Raw genomic sequence first — 16,953 nt, 5'->3', positions numbered from 1 at the left:
GAAAACTGAGATTGAGGGTCCGGTGGGTGTCTGCACTTTTGTGCTGGGCACCCCAGGGAGGCCCGGGAGCTGGCTGGACAACGCGGTCTGCTGGGCTGGGGGGGGGGGTTTGGAGGAGCAACTGATGCCCTTTGCACTTTGGGTAGCAAGTGTCTGAGGTGTCTCTGGGCCCTGTGCCATGTGGGGGCGGGGGCGGAGGCGGGGTGGGAGGAGGAGGAGGAGGAGGAGGAGGAGGAGGAGGAGGAGGAGGAGGTGGGAAGGGCCGTGGCCTGCAGTCGTGTTCCCCGGGGTGGCACAGCATGTGGCTTCTTCCACGGGATGCTTGGCCTGGGCTCCCTGCACCTGGGCCTTTGGAGGACTGGCCCTGTGCTTGCCAACACTTCCTGCAGGGACCCAGAGCTGGGAGGTTGCATCTCTCAGCCCTGGGTCGGGCAGAGCCCCAGCGGGCCATGCCCACAACCTCTCTCAGCAGGGGTCCCCCAGAAGGCTCCTTTGGGACCAGGATTCTCTTGCGGGTGACTCTTTAAGGTCTGGCCCCTGGATGGAGGGGCACCAGGAGTAGAGGAGCAGGAAGGGGAAGGGGGTGGCCATGCGAGGGGACACTTTCAGGCCAAGTCCCAGCTTCAGTCTGATCCTCCTGGGAACCCCGGGGTGGACATCACACCTCCTGGTTGCCCCGCTCTGAGACAAGGAGCCGGGCTTCGCATTCCCACAGCAGCCAGTCGTGGGCTGAGGACACCTGGGGCGTTGGGAACTCCCTGGCTTCTCCTTGGTTTAACATCTGGAGCTGCTTGTGAATCGTGCCGCCACACACACCCGAGTGCAGGTGTCTTCTGCACAGACTGCGGGCCTCGCTCTTCTGAATGCCGCTAGCTCGCGACCCACCCACGGGTGAACCTGGTCAGGGTACTTTCTCTCAGGGGCAGACTCTGATCCGGGCGGGCTACCGGTGTCTCTGTTTGCTCCTTTCTTTCTTCCACTTCGGGAAAGGCTTCCTTACTGGGTGTGGAAATCTCCTATGCCTTTCCTCGCCTATTCTGTCAGCTCTAAAATTCTCTTTCGGTTGCCACCCTCACAGATGGATTAGGAAACTCTTTGCGGTGCACTCATTAGTGAAATGACCTCAATGACGCTGGAATCCAATATCTAATCGCCAATTTTTAGCGAGTCCACACGCCAGGGTGGTCGGGGTCCAATGCAGCCCCGGCCAGGCCCAGGCCCCTTGGACTGGGCCACAGGAGGACACAGAGGAGGGTCCCGGCCCCCACGGTAGGTAGAGGTGCGGGCAGTTCTCCAAGGGCTTGGGTGTTTTCCAGAGGGAGGAGATGGAGGGGACTGATTTCTTCAGCGCCCCACAAACCACGCCACCCCACCCCACCCATGGGACACATCCCGAGAGAGAGAGAGACGCCCCATACACTGGCTCCCCTCCCCCGTGCGCTGTGCCCCAGCCCTGGCCCGGGGGAATAGGCGGCCGCCAGGCCACAGGGTGGGGGGCGCAGCTGAAAGGGGTTGTGGGGGAGGGCCGCCCCTGGCTGGGGTCAAAGGGCGAGCGCCCCGCCCCTCCCGCCCGTGCGCAGTCAGCGGCCCCGGCGCGCTGGGGGTGGGGGGCGGGGAGGTGAAGGAGGCCAGGCGAGGAGAGGAGGGGGGCTGGAAGGGCTCCACCTTGGCGGGTCCAGCCGTGGAGGCGCATCTTGTGTGAGTGTGAGTGAGTGAGTGCGTGTGAGTGTGAGTGTGTGTGTATACAGAGACAGCCCCCAACCCCGGCCCGCCGCTCCCTGCCCGCCCCGCCTGTCACCCCCGTCCCTCGGAGCCCGCGGGACCCGGCCGGCGAACTCAACAGGCCCGACCCGGCGCGGGGCCTGGGGCGGGAGGAGGCGGCGGGGAAGCGCAGAGAGGCTCGGCTTCTTGAGCGGGGCAGGGGCGCCCTCCGCCGTCCACGGCCACACCACCCCGAACGCGCCCGATCCCGTCTGGTCTCGGAAGCTAAGCAGGGTCGGGCCTGGTTAGAACTTGGATGGGAGACCGCCCGGGAATACCGGGTGCCGTAGGCTTCTTCTTTTTTTTTTTTTTTGCCTCTGGTTCTGTCGCGTTTCTGGGAGTGCGGGGGCGGCCCGGGGTGGGGGTGACCCCCACCCTCAGCGCCCGCCGGCCGCGGTGCCTGGCGCCCCAGCCCGCACCGTGGGGCCTCCTCTTGTCCCGAGCCGTGACACCGCCGCCACGCGGCAGCATGCGTGGCTTCTGGACTGTCAGGTCTCAGACCAAAGGTCTGCTCTGTGGGAGCCGACACGCTGGAGGAAACCTTGAGAGTCTGAGAGGGGAGGGAGTTCCAGAAGAAGGCCAGGATGTCATTTTGAGGGAGTATGTGACCAGAACTCCTCCCGTTGCTTTTGGGGTTCTATGGGCTACACGTAGGAATCTTTGGTGGTGGCACCTGATGTTCGGGGATCCGGAGTCACACCCAGACCTGCTCCACAGGCCTCCTTTTACTTTTCTCTTCGGATTCATTTTTTTTTTTTTTTTTTTTTTGAGACAGAGTCTCGGTTTGTTGCCCAGGCTAGAGTGAGTGCCGTGGCGTCAGCCTAGCTCACAGCAACTTCAAACTCCTGGGCTCGAGTGATCCTTCTGCCTCAGCCTCCCGGGTAGCTGGGACTGCAGGCATGCGCCACCATGCCCCGCTAATTTTTTATATATATATCAGTTGGCCAATTAATTTCTTTCTATTTATAGTAGAGACGGGGTCTCGCTCTTGCTCAGGCTGGTTTTGAACTCCTGACCTTGAGCAATCCGCCCGCCTCGGCCTCCCAAGAGCTAGGATTACAGGCGTGAGCCACAGCGCCCGGCCGGATTCATTATTTTTAAAAAGTGTCTCTTATCTCTATTATTGCATTTACTTTTCTCTCTCTTTTCAAGCAGATGATGGGAGTCCAAGTATTAAGGTGACATGTGTTGCCCGTGCCCCCCTCCCCCCCCCGTGTTCTTATTCATTTACCCCTCATGTTGTTCCAGCATATTGTGGGGGCACCAATGTTAAGGACGGGTGCGTTGCCCTCTCCCAGCCTCCCCCCTCGGGTCAGAGCTTCAAGTGCGCCCATCCCCCAGTCGGTGCGTACCCACCCCATTCCTAATGGATGTGTATGCCCATCCCCTCCCCCCACCCGCCCGACACCCACCCGAAGAAGGTGATTCCTCTGTGTCCACTTAGGTGTCCATCGGTTCGTACCCATTTGCTGGTGAGCGCGAGCACGTGGTGCTCGTGTGTCCATTCTTGGGATACTTGGCTTACTGGAACGGGTTCCAGCTCTGGCCAGGAGAACCACGAGAGGTGCCCCCTCACCGCTGCTCCTCATAGCCGAATAGCACTCCGTGGTGTCCACGCGCCACATTTTATTTACCCACTCGTGGGTCGATGGGCACTCGGGTGGCTTCCAGGTCTTTGCGATTGTGACTTGTGCCCTGACACTAACCCTAACCCTTACCCAGCCCGTCTCCTCCACGGCCCCTGCCTGACTGACTCCTTCCCGCCCGGCCTATCACCTGTCACCGTCCTCTGCCCCTGCCTGACACGCTCCTCCCCGCCCGGGCCGTCACCGTCCTCGGCCCCTGCCTGACGGGGCTCCTCCGTCGCCTGGGCCTTCCAAGGGCTTGGTGTGGACGCTGGTTCCAGGACGCCCTCCCAGGAACCCGGTAGCAGGGCGGCCGCAGCGTCTCGCGCAACCCAACCGTCCGCCGGCTGGCCGCCGTGGCTAAGTGGCCTGCGGGGGACGTGCTCCCGCTGTGCCGTGGGGGCCCAGCCTGGTGTCTTCTCTGAGGCCCCGCGGCTGCCGCTCCCCGCAAGGGGAGAGCCGCGGAGGTGGGGACCGCCTCCTCATGGGGACGTACACCCAGCTCTCCACGTCGGATTCCGGGGCTCTCTGTCCTGCCAGAAGGCCCAGCTGGCCTGCGGGTCCTCAGAGTGGCAAAAACATCCGAAAACTGAGATTGAGGGTCCGGTGGGTGTCTGCACTTTTGTGCTGGGCACCCCAGGGAGGCCCGGGGGCTGGCTGGACAACGCGGTCTGCTGGGCTGGGGGGGGGGTTTGGAGGAGCAACTGATGCCCTTTGCACTTTGGGTAGCAAGTGTCTGAGGTGTCTCTGGGCCCTGTGCCATGTGGGGGCGGGGGCGGAGGCGGGGTGGGAGGAGGAGGAGGAGGAGGAGGAGGAGGAGGAGGTGGGAAGGGCCGTGGCCTGCAGTCGTGTTCCCCGGGGTGGCACAGCATGTGGCTTCTTCCACGGGATGCTTGGCCTGGGCTCCCTGCACCTGGGCCTTTGGAGGACTGGCCCTGTGCTTGCCAACACTTCCTGCAGGGACCCAGAGCTGGGAGGTTGCATCTCTCAGCCCTGGGTCGGGCAGAGCCCCAGCGGGCCATGCCCACAACCTCTCTCAGCAGGGGTCCCCCAGAAGGCTCCTTTGGGACCAGGATTCTCTTGCGGGTGACTCTTTAAGGTCTGGCCCCTGGATGGAGGGGCACCAGGAGTAGAGGAGCAGGAAGGGGAAGGGGGTGGCCATGCGAGGGGACACTTTCAGGCCAAGTCCCAGCTTCAGTCTGATCCTCCTGGGAACCCCGGGGTGGACATCACACCTCCTGGTTGCCCCGCTCTGAGACAAGGAGCCGGGCTTCGCATTCCCACAGCAGCCAGTCGTGGGCTGAGGACACCTGGGGCGTTGGGAACTCCCTGGCTTCTCCTTGGTTTAACATCTGGAGCTGCTTGTGAATCGTGCCGCCACACACACCCGAGTGCAGGTGTCTTCTGCACAGACTGCGGGCCTCGCTCTTCTGAATGCCGCTAGCTCGCGACCCACCCACGGGTGAACCTGGTCAGGGTACTTTCTCTCAGGGGCAGACTCTGATCCGGGCGGGCTACCGGTGTCTCTGTTTGCTCCTTTCTTTCTTCCACTTCGGGAAAGGCTTCCTTACTGGGTGTGGAAATCTCCTATGCCTTTCCTCGCCTATTCTGTCAGCTCTAAAATTCTCTTTCGGTTGCCACCCTCACAGATGGATTAGGAAACTCTTTGCGGTGCACTCATTAGTGAAATGACCTCAATGACGCTGGAATCCAATATCTAATCGCCAATTTTTAGCGAGTCCACACGCCAGGGTGGTCGGGGTCCAATGCAGCCCCGGCCAGGCCCAGGCCCCTTGGACTGGGCCACAGGAGGACACAGAGGAGGGTCCCGGCCCCCACGGTAGGTAGAGGTGCGGGCAGTTCTCCAAGGGCTTGGGTGTTTTCCAGAGGGAGGAGATGGAGGGGACTGATTTCTTCAGCGCCCCACAAACCACGCCACCCCACCCCACCCATGGGACACATCCCGAGAGAGAGAGAGACGCCCCATACACTGGCTCCCCTCCCCCGTGCGCTGTGCCCCAGCCCTGGCCCGGGGGAATAGGCGGCCGCCGGGCCACAGGGTGGGGGGCGCAGCTGAAAGGGGTTGTGGGGGAGGGCCGTCCCTGGCTGGGGTCAAAGGGCGAGCGCCCCGCCCCTCCCGCCCGTGCGCAGTCAGCGGCCCCGGCGCGCTGGGGGTGGGGGGCGGGGAGGTGAAGGAGGCCAGGCGAGGAGAGGAGGGGGGCTGGAAGGGCTCCACCTTGGCGGGTCCAGCCGTGGAGGCGCATCTTGTGTGAGTGTGAGTGAGTGAGTGCGTGTGAGTGTGAGTGTGTGTGTATACAGAGACAGCCCCCAACCCCGGCCCGCCGCTCCCTGCCCGCCCCGCCTGTCACCCCCGTCCCTCGGAGCCCGCGGGACGCGGCCTGCGAACTCAACAGGCCCGACCCGGCGCGGGGCCTGGGGCGGGAGGAGGCGGCGGGGAAGCGCAGAGAGGCTCGGCTTCTTGAGCGGGGCAGGGGCGCCCTCCGCCGTCCACGGCCACACCACCCCGAACGCGCCCGATCCCGTCTGGTCTCGGAAGCTAAGCAGGGTCGGGCCTGGTTAGAACTTGGATGGGAGACCGCCCGGGAATACCGGGTGCCGTAGGCTTCTTCTTTTTTTTTTTTTTTGCCTCTGGTTCTGTCGCGTTTCTGGGAGTGCGGGGGCGGCCCGGGGTGGGGGTGACCCCCACCCTCAGCGCCCGCCGGCCGCGGTGCCTGGCGCCCCAGCCCGCACCGTGGGGCCTCCTCTTGTCCCGAGCCGTGACACCGCCGCCACGCGGCAGCATGCGTGGCTTCTGGACTGTCAGGTCTCAGACCAAAGGTCTGCTCTGTGGGAGCCGACACGCTGGAGGAAACCTTGAGAGTCTGAGAGGGGAGGGAGTTCCAGAAGAAGGCCAGGATGTCATTTTGAGGGAGTATGTGACCAGAACTCCTCCCGTTGCTTTTGGGGTTCTATGGGCTACACGTAGGAATCTTTGGTGGTGGCACCTGATGTTCGGGGATCCGGAGTCACACCCAGACCTGCTCCACAGGCCTCCTTTTACTTTTCTCTTCGGATTCATTTTTTTTTTTTTTTTTTTTTGAGACAGAGTCTCGGTTTGTTGCCCAGGCTAGAGTGAGTGCCGTGGCGTCAGCCTAGCTCACAGCAACTTCAAACTCCTGGGCTCGAGTGATCCTTCTGCCTCAGCCTCCCGGGTAGCTGGGACTGCAGGCATGCGCCACCATGCCCCGCTAATTTTTTATATATATATCAGTTGGCCAATTAATTTCTTTCTATTTATAGTAGAGACGGGGTCTCGCTCTTGCTCAGGCTGGTTTTGAACTCCTGACCTTGAGCAATCCGCCCGCCTCGGCCTCCCAAGAGCTAGGATTACAGGCGTGAGCCACAGCGCCCGGCCGGATTCATTATTTTTAAAAAGTGTCTCTTATCTCTATTATTGCATTTACTTTTCTCTCTCTTTTCAAGCAGATGATGGGAGTCCAAGTATTAAGGTGACATGTGTTGCCCGTGCCCCCCTCCCCCCCCCGTGTTCTTATTCATTTACCCCTCATGTTGTTCCAGCATATTGTGGGGGCACCAATGTTAAGGACGGGTGCGTTGCCCTCTCCCAGCCTCCCCCCTCGGGTCAGAGCTTCAAGTGCGCCCATCCCCCAGTCGGTGCGTACCCACCCCATTCCTAATGGATGTGTATGCCCATCCCCTCCCCCCACCCGCCCGACACCCACCCGAAGAAGGTGATTCCTCTGTGTCCACTTAGGTGTCCATCGGTTCGTACCCATTTGCTGGTGAGCGCGAGCACGTGGTGCTCGTGTGTCCATTCTTGGGATACTTGGCTTACTGGAACGGGTTCCAGCTCTGGCCAGGAGAACCACGAGAGGTGCCCCCTCACCGCTGCTCCTCATAGCCGAATAGCACTCCGTGGTGTCCACGCGCCACATTTTATTTACCCACTCGTGGGTCGATGGGCACTCGGGTGGCTTCCAGGTCTTTGCGATTGTGACTTGTGCCCTGACACTAACCCTAACCCTTACCCAGCCCGTCTCCTCCACGGCCCCTGCCTGACTGACTCCTTCCCGCCCGGCCTATCACCTGTCACCGTCCTCTGCCCCTGCCTGACACGCTCCTCCCCGCCCGGGCCGTCACCGTCCTCGGCCCCTGCCTGACGGGGCTCCTCCGTCGCCTGGGCCTTCCAAGGGCTTGGTGTGGACGCTGGTTCCAGGACGCCCTCCCAGGAACCCGGTAGCAGGGCGGCCGCAGCGTCTCGCGCAACCCAACCGTCCGCCGGCTGGCCGCCGTGGCTAAGTGGCCTGCGGGGGACGTGCTCCCGCTGTGCCGTGGGGGCCCAGCCTGGTGTCTTCTCTGAGGCCCCGCGGCTGCCGCTCCCCGCAAGGGGAGAGCCGCGGAGGTGGGGACCGCCTCCTCATGGGGACGTACACCCAGCTCTCCACGTCGGATTCCGGGGCTCTCTGTCCTGCCAGAAGGCCCAGCTGGCCTGCGGGTCCTCAGAGTGGCAAAAACATCCGAAAACTGAGATTGAGGGTCCGGTGGGTGTCTGCACTTTTGTGCTGGGCACCCCAGGGAGGCCCGGGGGCTGGCTGGACAACGCGGTCTGCTGGGCTGGGGGGGGGGTTTGGAGGAGCAACTGATGCCCTTTGCACTTTGGGTAGCAAGTGTCTGAGGTGTCTCTGGGCCCTGTGCCATGTGGGGGCGGGGGCGGAGGCGGGGTGGGAGGAGGAGGAGGAGGAGGAGGAGGAGGAGGAGGTGGGAAGGGCCGTGGCCTGCAGTCGTGTTCCCCGGGGTGGCACAGCATGTGGCTTCTTCCACGGGCTGCTTGGCCTGGGCTCCCTGCACCTGGGCCTTTGGAGGACTGGCCCTGTGCTTGCCAACACTTCCTGCAGGGACCCAGAGCTGGGAGGTTGCATCTCTCAGCCCTGGGTCGGGCAGAGCCCCAGCGGGCCATGCCCACAACCTCTCTCAGCAGGGGTCCCCCAGAAGGCTCCTTTGGGACCAGGATTCTCTTGCGGGTGACTCTTTAAGGTCTGGCCCCTGGATGGAGGGGCACCAGGAGTAGAGGAGCAGGAAGGGGAAGGGGGTGGCCATGCGAGGGGACACTTTCAGGCCAAGTCCCAGCTTCAGTCTGATCCTCCTGGGAACCCCGGGGTGGACATCACACCTCCTGGTTGCCCCGCTCTGAGACAAGGAGCCGGGCTTCGCATTCCCACAGCAGCCAGTCGTGGGCTGAGGACACCTGGGGCGTTGGGAACTCCCTGGCTTCTCCTTGGTTTAACATCTGGAGCTGCTTGTGAATCGTGCCGCCACACACACCCGAGTGCAGGTGTCTTCTGCACAGACTGCGGGCCTCGCTCTTCTGAATGCCGCTAGCTCGCGACCCACCCACGGGTGAACCTGGTCAGGGTACTTTCTCTCAGGGGCAGACTCTGATCCGGGCGGGCTACCGGTGTCTCTGTTTGCTCCTTTCTTTCTTCCACTTCGGGAAAGGCTTCCTTACTGGGTGTGGAAATCTCCTATGCCTTTCCTCGCCTATTCTGTCAGCTCTAAAATTCTCTTTCGGTTGCCACCCTCACAGATGGATTAGGAAACTCTTTGCGGTGCACTCATTAGTGAAATGACCTCAATGACGCTGGAATCCAATATCTAATCGCCAATTTTTAGCGAGTCCACACGCCAGGGTGGTCGGGGTCCAATGCAGCCCCGGCCAGGCCCAGGCCCCTTGGACTGGGCCACAGGAGGACACAGAGGAGGGTCCCGGCCCCCACGGTAGGTAGAGGTGCGGGCAGTTCTCCAAGGGCTTGGGTGTTTTCCAGAGGGAGGAGATGGAGGGGACTGATTTCTTCAGCGCCCCACAAACCACGCCACCCCACCCCACCCATGGGACACATCCCGAGAGAGAGAGAGACGCCCCATACACTGGCTCCCCTCCCCCGTGCGCTGTGCCCCAGCCCTGGCCCGGGGGAATAGGCGGCCGCCGGGCCACAGGGTGGGGGGCGCAGCTGAAAGGGGTTGTGGGGGAGGGCCGCCCCTGGCTGGGGTCAAAGGGCGAGCGCCCCGCCCCTCCCGCCCGTGCGCAGTCAGCGGCCCCGGCGCGCTGGGGGTGGGGGGCGGGGAGGTGAAGGAGGCCAGGCGAGGAGAGGAGGGGGGCTGGAAGGGCTCCACCTTGGCGGGTCCAGCCGTGGAGGCGCATCTTGTGTGAGTGTGAGTGAGTGAGTGCGTGTGAGTGTGAGTGTGTGTGTATACAGAGACAGCCCCCAACCCCGGCCCGCCGCTCCCTGCCCGCCCCGCCTGTCACCCCCGTCCCTCGGAGCCCGCGGGACGCGGCCTGCGAACTCAACAGGCCCGACCCGGCGCGGGGCCTGGGGCGGGAGGAGGCGGCGGGGAAGCGCAGAGAGGCTCGGCTTCTTGAGCGGGGCAGGGGCGCCCTCCGCCGTCCACGGCCACACCACCCCGAACGCGCCCGATCCCGTCTGGTCTCGGAAGCTAAGCAGGGTCGGGCCTGGTTAGAACTTGGATGGGAGACCGCCCGGGAATACCGGGTGCCGTAGGCTTCTTCTTTTTTTTTTTTTTTGCTTCTGGTTCTGTCGCGTTTCTGGGAGTGCGGGGGCGGCCCGGGGTGGGGGTGACCCCCACCCTCAGCGCCCGCCGGCCGCGGTGCCTGGCGCCCCAGCCCGCACCGTGGGGCCTCCTCTTGTCCCGAGCCGTGACACCGCCGCCACGCGGCAGCATGCGTGGCTTCTGGACTGTCAGGTCTCAGACCAAAGGTCTGCTCTGTGGGAGCCGACACGCTGGAGGAAACCTTGAGAGTCTGAGAGGGGAGGGAGTTCCAGAAGAAGGCCAGGATGTCATTTTGAGGGAGTATGTGACCAGAACTCCTCCCGTTGCTTTTGGGGTTCTATGGGCTACACGTAGGAATCTTTGGTGGTGGCACCTGATGTTCGGGGATCCGGAGTCACACCCAGACCTGCTCCACAGGCCTCCTTTTACTTTTCTCTTCGGATTCATTTTTTTTTTTTTTTTTTTTTGAGACAGAGTCTCGGTTTGTTGCCCAGGCTAGAGTGAGTGCCGTGGCGTCAGCCTAGCTCACAGCAACTTCAAACTCCTGGGCTCGAGTGATCCTTCTGCCTCAGCCTCCCGGGTAGCTGGGACTGCAGGCATGCGCCACCATGCCCCGCTAATTTTTTATATATATATCAGTTGGCCAATTAATTTCTTTCTATTTATAGTAGAGACGGGGTCTCGCTCTTGCTCAGGCTGGTTTTGAACTCCTGACCTTGAGCAATCCGCCCGCCTCGGCCTCCCAAGAGCTAGGATTACAGGCGTGAGCCACAGCGCCCGGCCGGATTCATTATTTTTAAAAAGTGTCTCTTATCTCTATTATTGCATTTACTTTTCTCTCTCTTTTCAAGCAGATGATGGGAGTCCAAGTATTAAGGTGACATGTGTTGCCCGTGCCCCCCTCCCCCCCCCGTGTTCTTATTCATTTACCCCTCATGTTGTTCCAGCATATTGTGGGGGCACCAATGTTAAGGACGGGTGCGTTGCCCTCTCCCAGCCTCCCCCCTCGGGTCAGAGCTTCAAGTGCGCCCATCCCCCAGTCGGTGCGTACCCACCCCATTCCTAATGGATGTGTATGCCCATCCCCTCCCCCCACCCGCCCGACACCCACCCGAAGAAGGTGATTCCTCTGTGTCCACTTAGGTGTCCATCGGTTCGTACCCATTTGCTGGTGAGCGCGAGCACGTGGTGCTCGTGTGTCCATTCTTGGGATACTTGGCTTACTGGAACGGGTTCCAGCTCTGGCCAGGAGAACCACGAGAGGTGCCCCCTCACCGCTGCTCCTCATAGCCGAATAGCACTCCGTGGTGTCCACGCGCCACATTTTATTTACCCACTCGTGGGTCGATGGGCACTCGGGTGGCTTCCAGGTCTTTGCGATTGTGACTTGTGCCCTGACACTAACCCTAACCCTTACCCAGCCCGTCTCCTCCACGGCCCCTGCCTGACTGACTCCTTCCCGCCCGGCCTATCACCTGTCACCGTCCTCTGCCCCTGCCTGACACGCTCCTCCCCGCCCGGGCCGTCACCGTCCTCGGCCCCTGCCTGACGGGGCTCCTCCGTCGCCTGGGCCTTCCAAGGGCTTGGTGTGGACGCTGGTTCCAGGACGCCCTCCCAGGAACCCGGTAGCAGGGCGGCCGCAGCGTCTCGCGCAACCCAACCGTCCGCCGGCTGGCCGCCGTGGCTAAGTGGCCTGCGGGGGACGTGCTCCCGCTGTGCCGTGGGGGCCCAGCCTGGTGTCTTCTCTGAGGCCCCGCGGCTGCCGCTCCCCGCAAGGGGAGAGCCGCGGAGGTGGGGACCGCCTCCTCATGGGGACGTACACCCAGCTCTCCACGTCGGATTCCGGGGCTCTCTGTCCTGCCAGAAGGCCCAGCTGGCCTGCGGGTCCTCAGAGTGGCAAAAACATCCGAAAACTGAGATTGAGGGTCCGGTGGGTGTCTGCACTTTTGTGCTGGGCACCCCAGGGAGGCCCGGGGGCTGGCTGGACAACGCGGTCTGCTGGGCTGGGGGGGGGGTTTGGAGGAGCAACTGATGCCCTTTGCACTTTGGGTAGCAAGTGTCTGAGGTGTCTCTGGGCCCTGTGCCATGTGGGGGCGGGGGCGGAGGCGGGGTGGGAGGAGGAGGAGGAGGAGGAGGAGGAGGAGGAGGTGGGAAGGGCCGTGGCCTGCAGTCGTGTTCCCCGGGGTGGCACAGCATGTGGCTTCTTCCACGGGCTGCTTGGCCTGGGCTCCCTGCACCTGGGCCTTTGGAGGACTGGCCCTGTGCTTGCCAACACTTCCTGCAGGGACCCAGAGCTGGGAGGTTGCATCTCTCAGCCCTGGGTCGGGCAGAGCCCCAGCGGGCCATGCCCACAACCTCTCTCAGCAGGGGTCCCCCAGAAGGCTCCTTTGGGACCAGGATTCTCTTGCGGGTGACTCTTTAAGGTCTGGCCCCTGGATGGAGGGGCACCAGGAGTAGAGGAGCAGGAAGGGGAAGGGGGTGGCCATGCGAGGGGACACTTTCAGGCCAAGTCCCAGCTTCAGTCTGATCCTCCTGGGAACCCCGGGGTGGACATCACACCTCCTGGTTGCCCCGCTCTGAGACAAGGAGCCGGGCTTCGCATTCCCACAGCAGCCAGTCGTGGGCTGAGGACACCTGGGGCGTTGGGAACTCCCTGGCTTCTCCTTGGTTTAACATCTGGAGCTGCTTGTGAATCGTGCCGCCACACACACCCGAGTGCAGGTGTCTTCTGCACAGACTGCGGGCCTCGCTCTTCTGAATGCCGCTAGCTCGCGACCCACCCACGGGTGAACCTGGTCAGGGTACTTTCTCTCAGGGGCAGACTCTGATCCGGGCGGGCTACCGGTGTCTCTGTTTGCTCCTTTCTTTCTTCCACTTCGGGAAAGGCTTCCTTACTGGGTGTGGAAATCTCCTATGCCTTTCCTCGCCTATTCTGTCAGCTCTAAAATTCTCTTTCGGTTGCCACCCTCACAGATGGATTAGGAAACTCTTTGCGGTGCACTCATTAGTGAAATGACCTCAATGACGCTGGAATCCAATATCTAATCGCCAATTTTTAGCGAGTCCACACGCCAGGGTGGTCGGGGTCCAATGCAGCCCCGGCCAGGCCCAGGCCCCTTGGACTGGGCCACAGGAGGACACAGAGGAGGGTCCCGGCCCCCACGGTAGGTAGAGGTGCGGGCAGTTCTCCAAGGGCTTGGGTGTTTTCCAGAGGGAGGAGATGGAGGGGACTGATTTCTTCAGCGCCCCACAAACCACGCCACCCCACCCCACCCATGGGACACATCCCGAGAGAGAGAGAGACGCCCCATACACTGGCTCCCCTCCCCCGTGCGCTGTGCCCCAGCCCTGGCCCGGGGGAATAGGCGGCCGCCGGGCCACAGGGTGGGGGGCGCAGCTGAAAGGGGTTGTGGGGGAGGGCCGCCCCTGGCTGGGGTCAAAGGGCGAGCGCCCCGCCCCTCCCGCCCGTGCGCAGTCAGCGGCCCCGGCGCGCTGGGGGTGGGGGGCGGGGAGGTGAAGGAGGCCAGGCGAGGAGAGGAGGGGGGCTGGAAGGGCTCCACCTTGGCGGGTCCAGCCGTGGAGGCGCATCTTGTGTGAGTGTGAGTGAGTGAGTGCGTGTGAGTGTGAGTGTGTGTGTATACAGAGACAGCCCCCAACCCCGGCCCGCCGCTCCCTGCCCGCCCCGCCTGTCACCCCCGTCCCTCGGAGCCCGCGGGACGCGGCCTGCGAACTCAACAGGCCCGACCCGGCGCGGGGCCTGGGGCGGGAGGAGGCGGCGGGGAAGCGCAGAGAGGCTCGGCTTCTTGAGCGGGGCAGGGGCGCCCTCCGCCGTCCACGGCCACACCACCCCGAACGCGCCCGATCCCGTCTGGTCTCGGAAGCTAAGCAGGGTCGGGCCTGGTTAGAACTTGGATGGGAGACCGCCCGGGAATACCGGGTGCCGTAGGCTTCTTCTTTTTTTTTTTTTTTGCTTCTGGTTCTGTCGCGTTTCTGGGAGTGCGGGGGCGGCCCGGGGTGGGGGTGACCCCCACCCTCAGCGCCCGCCGGCCGCGGTGCCTGGCGCCCCAGCCCGCACCGTGGGGCCTCCTCTTGTCCCGAGCCGTGACACCGCCGCCACGCGGCAGCATGCGTGGCTTCTGGACTGTCAGGTCTCAGACCAAAGGTCTGCTCTGTGGGAGCCGACACGCTGGAGGAAACCTTGAGAGTCTGAGAGGGGAGGGAGTTCCAGAAGAAGGCCAGGATGTCATTTTGAGGGAGTATGTGACCAGAACTCCTCCCGTTGCTTTTGGGGTTCTATGGGCTACACGTAGGAATCTTTGGTGGTGGCACCTGATGTTCGGGGATCCGGAGTCACACCCAGACCTGCTCCACAGGCCTCCTTTTACTTTTCTCTTCGGATTCATTTTTTTTTTTTTTTTTTTTGAGACAGAGTCTCGGTTTGTTGCCCAGGCTAGAGTGAGTGCCGTGGCGTCAGCCTAGCTCACAGCAACTTCAAACTCCTGGGCTCGAGTGATCCTTCTGCCTCAGCCTCCCGGGTAGCTGGGACTGCAGGCATGCGCCACCATGCCCCGCTAATTTTTTATATATATATCAGTTGGCCAATTAATTTCTTTCTATTTATAGTAGAGACGGGGTCTCGCTCTTGCTCAGGCTGGTTTTGAACTCCTGACCTTGAGCAATCCGCCCGCCTCGGCCTCCCAAGAGCTAGGATTACAGGCGTGAGCCACAGCGCCCGGCCGGATTCATTATTTTTAAAAAGTGTCTCTTATCTCTATTATTGCATTTACTTTTCTCTCTCTTTTCAAGCAGATGATGGGAGTCCAAGTATTAAGGTGACATGTGTTGCCCGTGCCCCCCTCCCCCCCCCGTGTTCTTATTCATTTACCCCTCATGTTGTTCCAGCATATTGTGGGGGCACCAATGTTAAGGACGGGTGCGTTGCCCTCTCCCAGCCTCCCCCCTCGGGTCAGAGCTTCAAGTGCGCCCATCCCCCAGTCGGTGCGTACCCACCCCATTCCTAATGGATGTGTATGCCCATCCCCTCCCCCCACCCGCCCGACACCCACCCGAAGAAGGTGATTCCTCTGTGTCCACTTAGGTGTCCATCGGTTCGTACCCATTTGCTGGTGAGCGCGAGCACGTGGTGCTCGTGTGTCCATTCTTGGGATACTTGGCTTACTGGAACGGGTTCCAGCTCTGGCCAGGAGAACCACGAGAGGTGCCCCCTCACCGCTGCTCCTCATAGCCGAATAGCACTCCGTGGTGTCCACGCGCCACATTTTATTTACCCACTCGTGGGTCGATGGGCACTCGGGTGGCTTCCAGGTCTTTGCGATTGTGACTTGTGCCCTGACACTAACCCTAACCCTTACCCAGCCCGTCTCCTCCACGGCCCCTGCCTGACTGACTCCTTCCCGCCCGGCCTATCACCTGTCACCGTCCTCTGCCCCTGCCTGACACGCTCCTCCCCGCCCGGGCCGTCACCGTCCTCGGCCCCTGCCTGACGGGGCTCCTCCGTCGCCTGGGCCTTCCAAGGGCTTGGTGTGGACGCTGGTTCCAGGACGCCCTCCCAGGAACCCGGTAGCAGGGCGGCCGCAGCGTCTCGCGCAACCCAACCGTCCGCCGGCTGGCCGCCGTGGCTAAGTGGCCTGCGGGGGACGTGCTCCCGCTGTGCCGTGGGGGCCCAGCCTGGTGTCTTCTCTGAGGCCCCGCGGCTGCCGCTCCCCGCAAGGGGAGAGCCGCGGAGGTGGGGACCGCCTCCTCATGGGGACGTACACCCAGCTCTCCACGTCGGATTCCGGGGCTCTCTGTCCTGCCAGAAGGCCCAGCTGGCCTGCGGGTCCTCAGAGTGGCAAAAACATCCGAAAACTGAGATTGAGGGTCCGGTGGGTGTCTGCACTTTTGTGCTGGGCACCCCAGGGAGGCCCGGGGGCTGGCTGGACAACGCGGTCTGCTGGGCTGGGGGGGGGTTTGGAGGAGCAACTGATGCCCTTTGCACTTTGGGTAGCAAGTGTCTGAGGTGTCTCTGGGCCCTGTGCCATGTGGGGGCGGGGGCGGAGGCGGGGTGGGAGGAGGAGGAGGAGGAGGAGGAGGAGGAGGAGGTGGGAAGGGCCGTGGCCTGCAGTCGTGTTCCCCGGGGTGGCACAGCATGTGGCTTCTTCCACGGGCTGCTTGGCCTGGGCTCCCTGCACCTGGGCCTTTGGAGGACTGGCCCTGTGCTTGCCAACACTTCCTGCAGGGACCCAGAGCTGGGAGGTTGCATCTCTCAGCCCTGGGTCGGGCAGAGCCCCAGCGGGCCATGCCCACAACCTCTCTCAGCAGGGGTCCCCCAGAAGGCTCCTTTGGGACCAGGATTCTCTTGCGGGTGACTCTTTAAGGTCTGGCCCCTGGATGGAGGGGCACCAGGAGTAGAGGAGCAGGAAGGGGAAGGGGGTGGCCATGCGAGGGGACACTTTCAGGCCAAGTCCCAGCTTCAGTCTGATCCTCCTGGGAACCCCGGGGTGGACATCACACCTCCTGGTTGCCCCGCTCTGAGACAAGGAGCCGGGCTTCGCATTCCCACAGCAGCCAGTCGTGGGCTGAGGACACCTGGGGCGTTGGGAACTCCCTGGCTTCTCCTTGGTTTAACATCTGGAGCTGCTTGTGAATCGTGCCGCCACACACACCCGAGTGCAGGTGTCTTCTGCACAGACTGCGGGCCTCGCTCTTCTGAATGCCGCTAGCTCGCGACCCACCCACGGGTGAACCTGGTCAGGGTACTTTCTCTCAGGGGCAGACTCTGATCCGGGCGGGCTACCGGTGTCTCTGTTTGCTCCTTTCTTTCTTCCACTTCGGGAAAGGCTTCCTTACTGGGTGTGGAAATCTCCTATGCCTTTCCTCGCCTATTCTGTCAGCTCTAAAATTCTCTTTCGGTTGCCACCCTCACAGATGGATTAGGAAACTCTTTGCGGTGCACTCATTAGTGAAATGACCTCAATGA

The 16,953-nt window shown here is 62.6% G+C and overlaps 4 pseudogenes; all 4 read left to right on the top strand.

The window, feature by feature from the left end:
• Positions 1–1,935: 1,935 nt before the first annotated feature.
• On the top strand, positions 1,936–2,054 carry LOC142875142 (uncharacterized; annotated as a pseudogene).
• A 3,838-nt stretch (positions 2,055–5,892) lies between these two features.
• Positions 5,893–6,011, top strand: LOC142875141 (uncharacterized; annotated as a pseudogene).
• Positions 6,012–9,848: 3,837 nt separating this feature from the next.
• Positions 9,849–9,967, top strand: LOC142875140 (uncharacterized; annotated as a pseudogene).
• A 3,837-nt stretch (positions 9,968–13,804) lies between these two features.
• On the top strand, positions 13,805–13,923 carry LOC142875139 (uncharacterized; annotated as a pseudogene).
• Positions 13,924–16,953: the final 3,030 nt, after the last annotated feature.

The sequence above is a fragment of the Microcebus murinus genome, chromosome 13, assembly GCF_040939455.1.
Source record: "Microcebus murinus isolate Inina chromosome 13, M.murinus_Inina_mat1.0, whole genome shotgun sequence".
Classification (NCBI taxonomy): domain Eukaryota; kingdom Metazoa; phylum Chordata; class Mammalia; order Primates; family Cheirogaleidae; genus Microcebus; species Microcebus murinus.
This window is presented reverse-complemented; position numbering and strand designations above follow the sequence as displayed.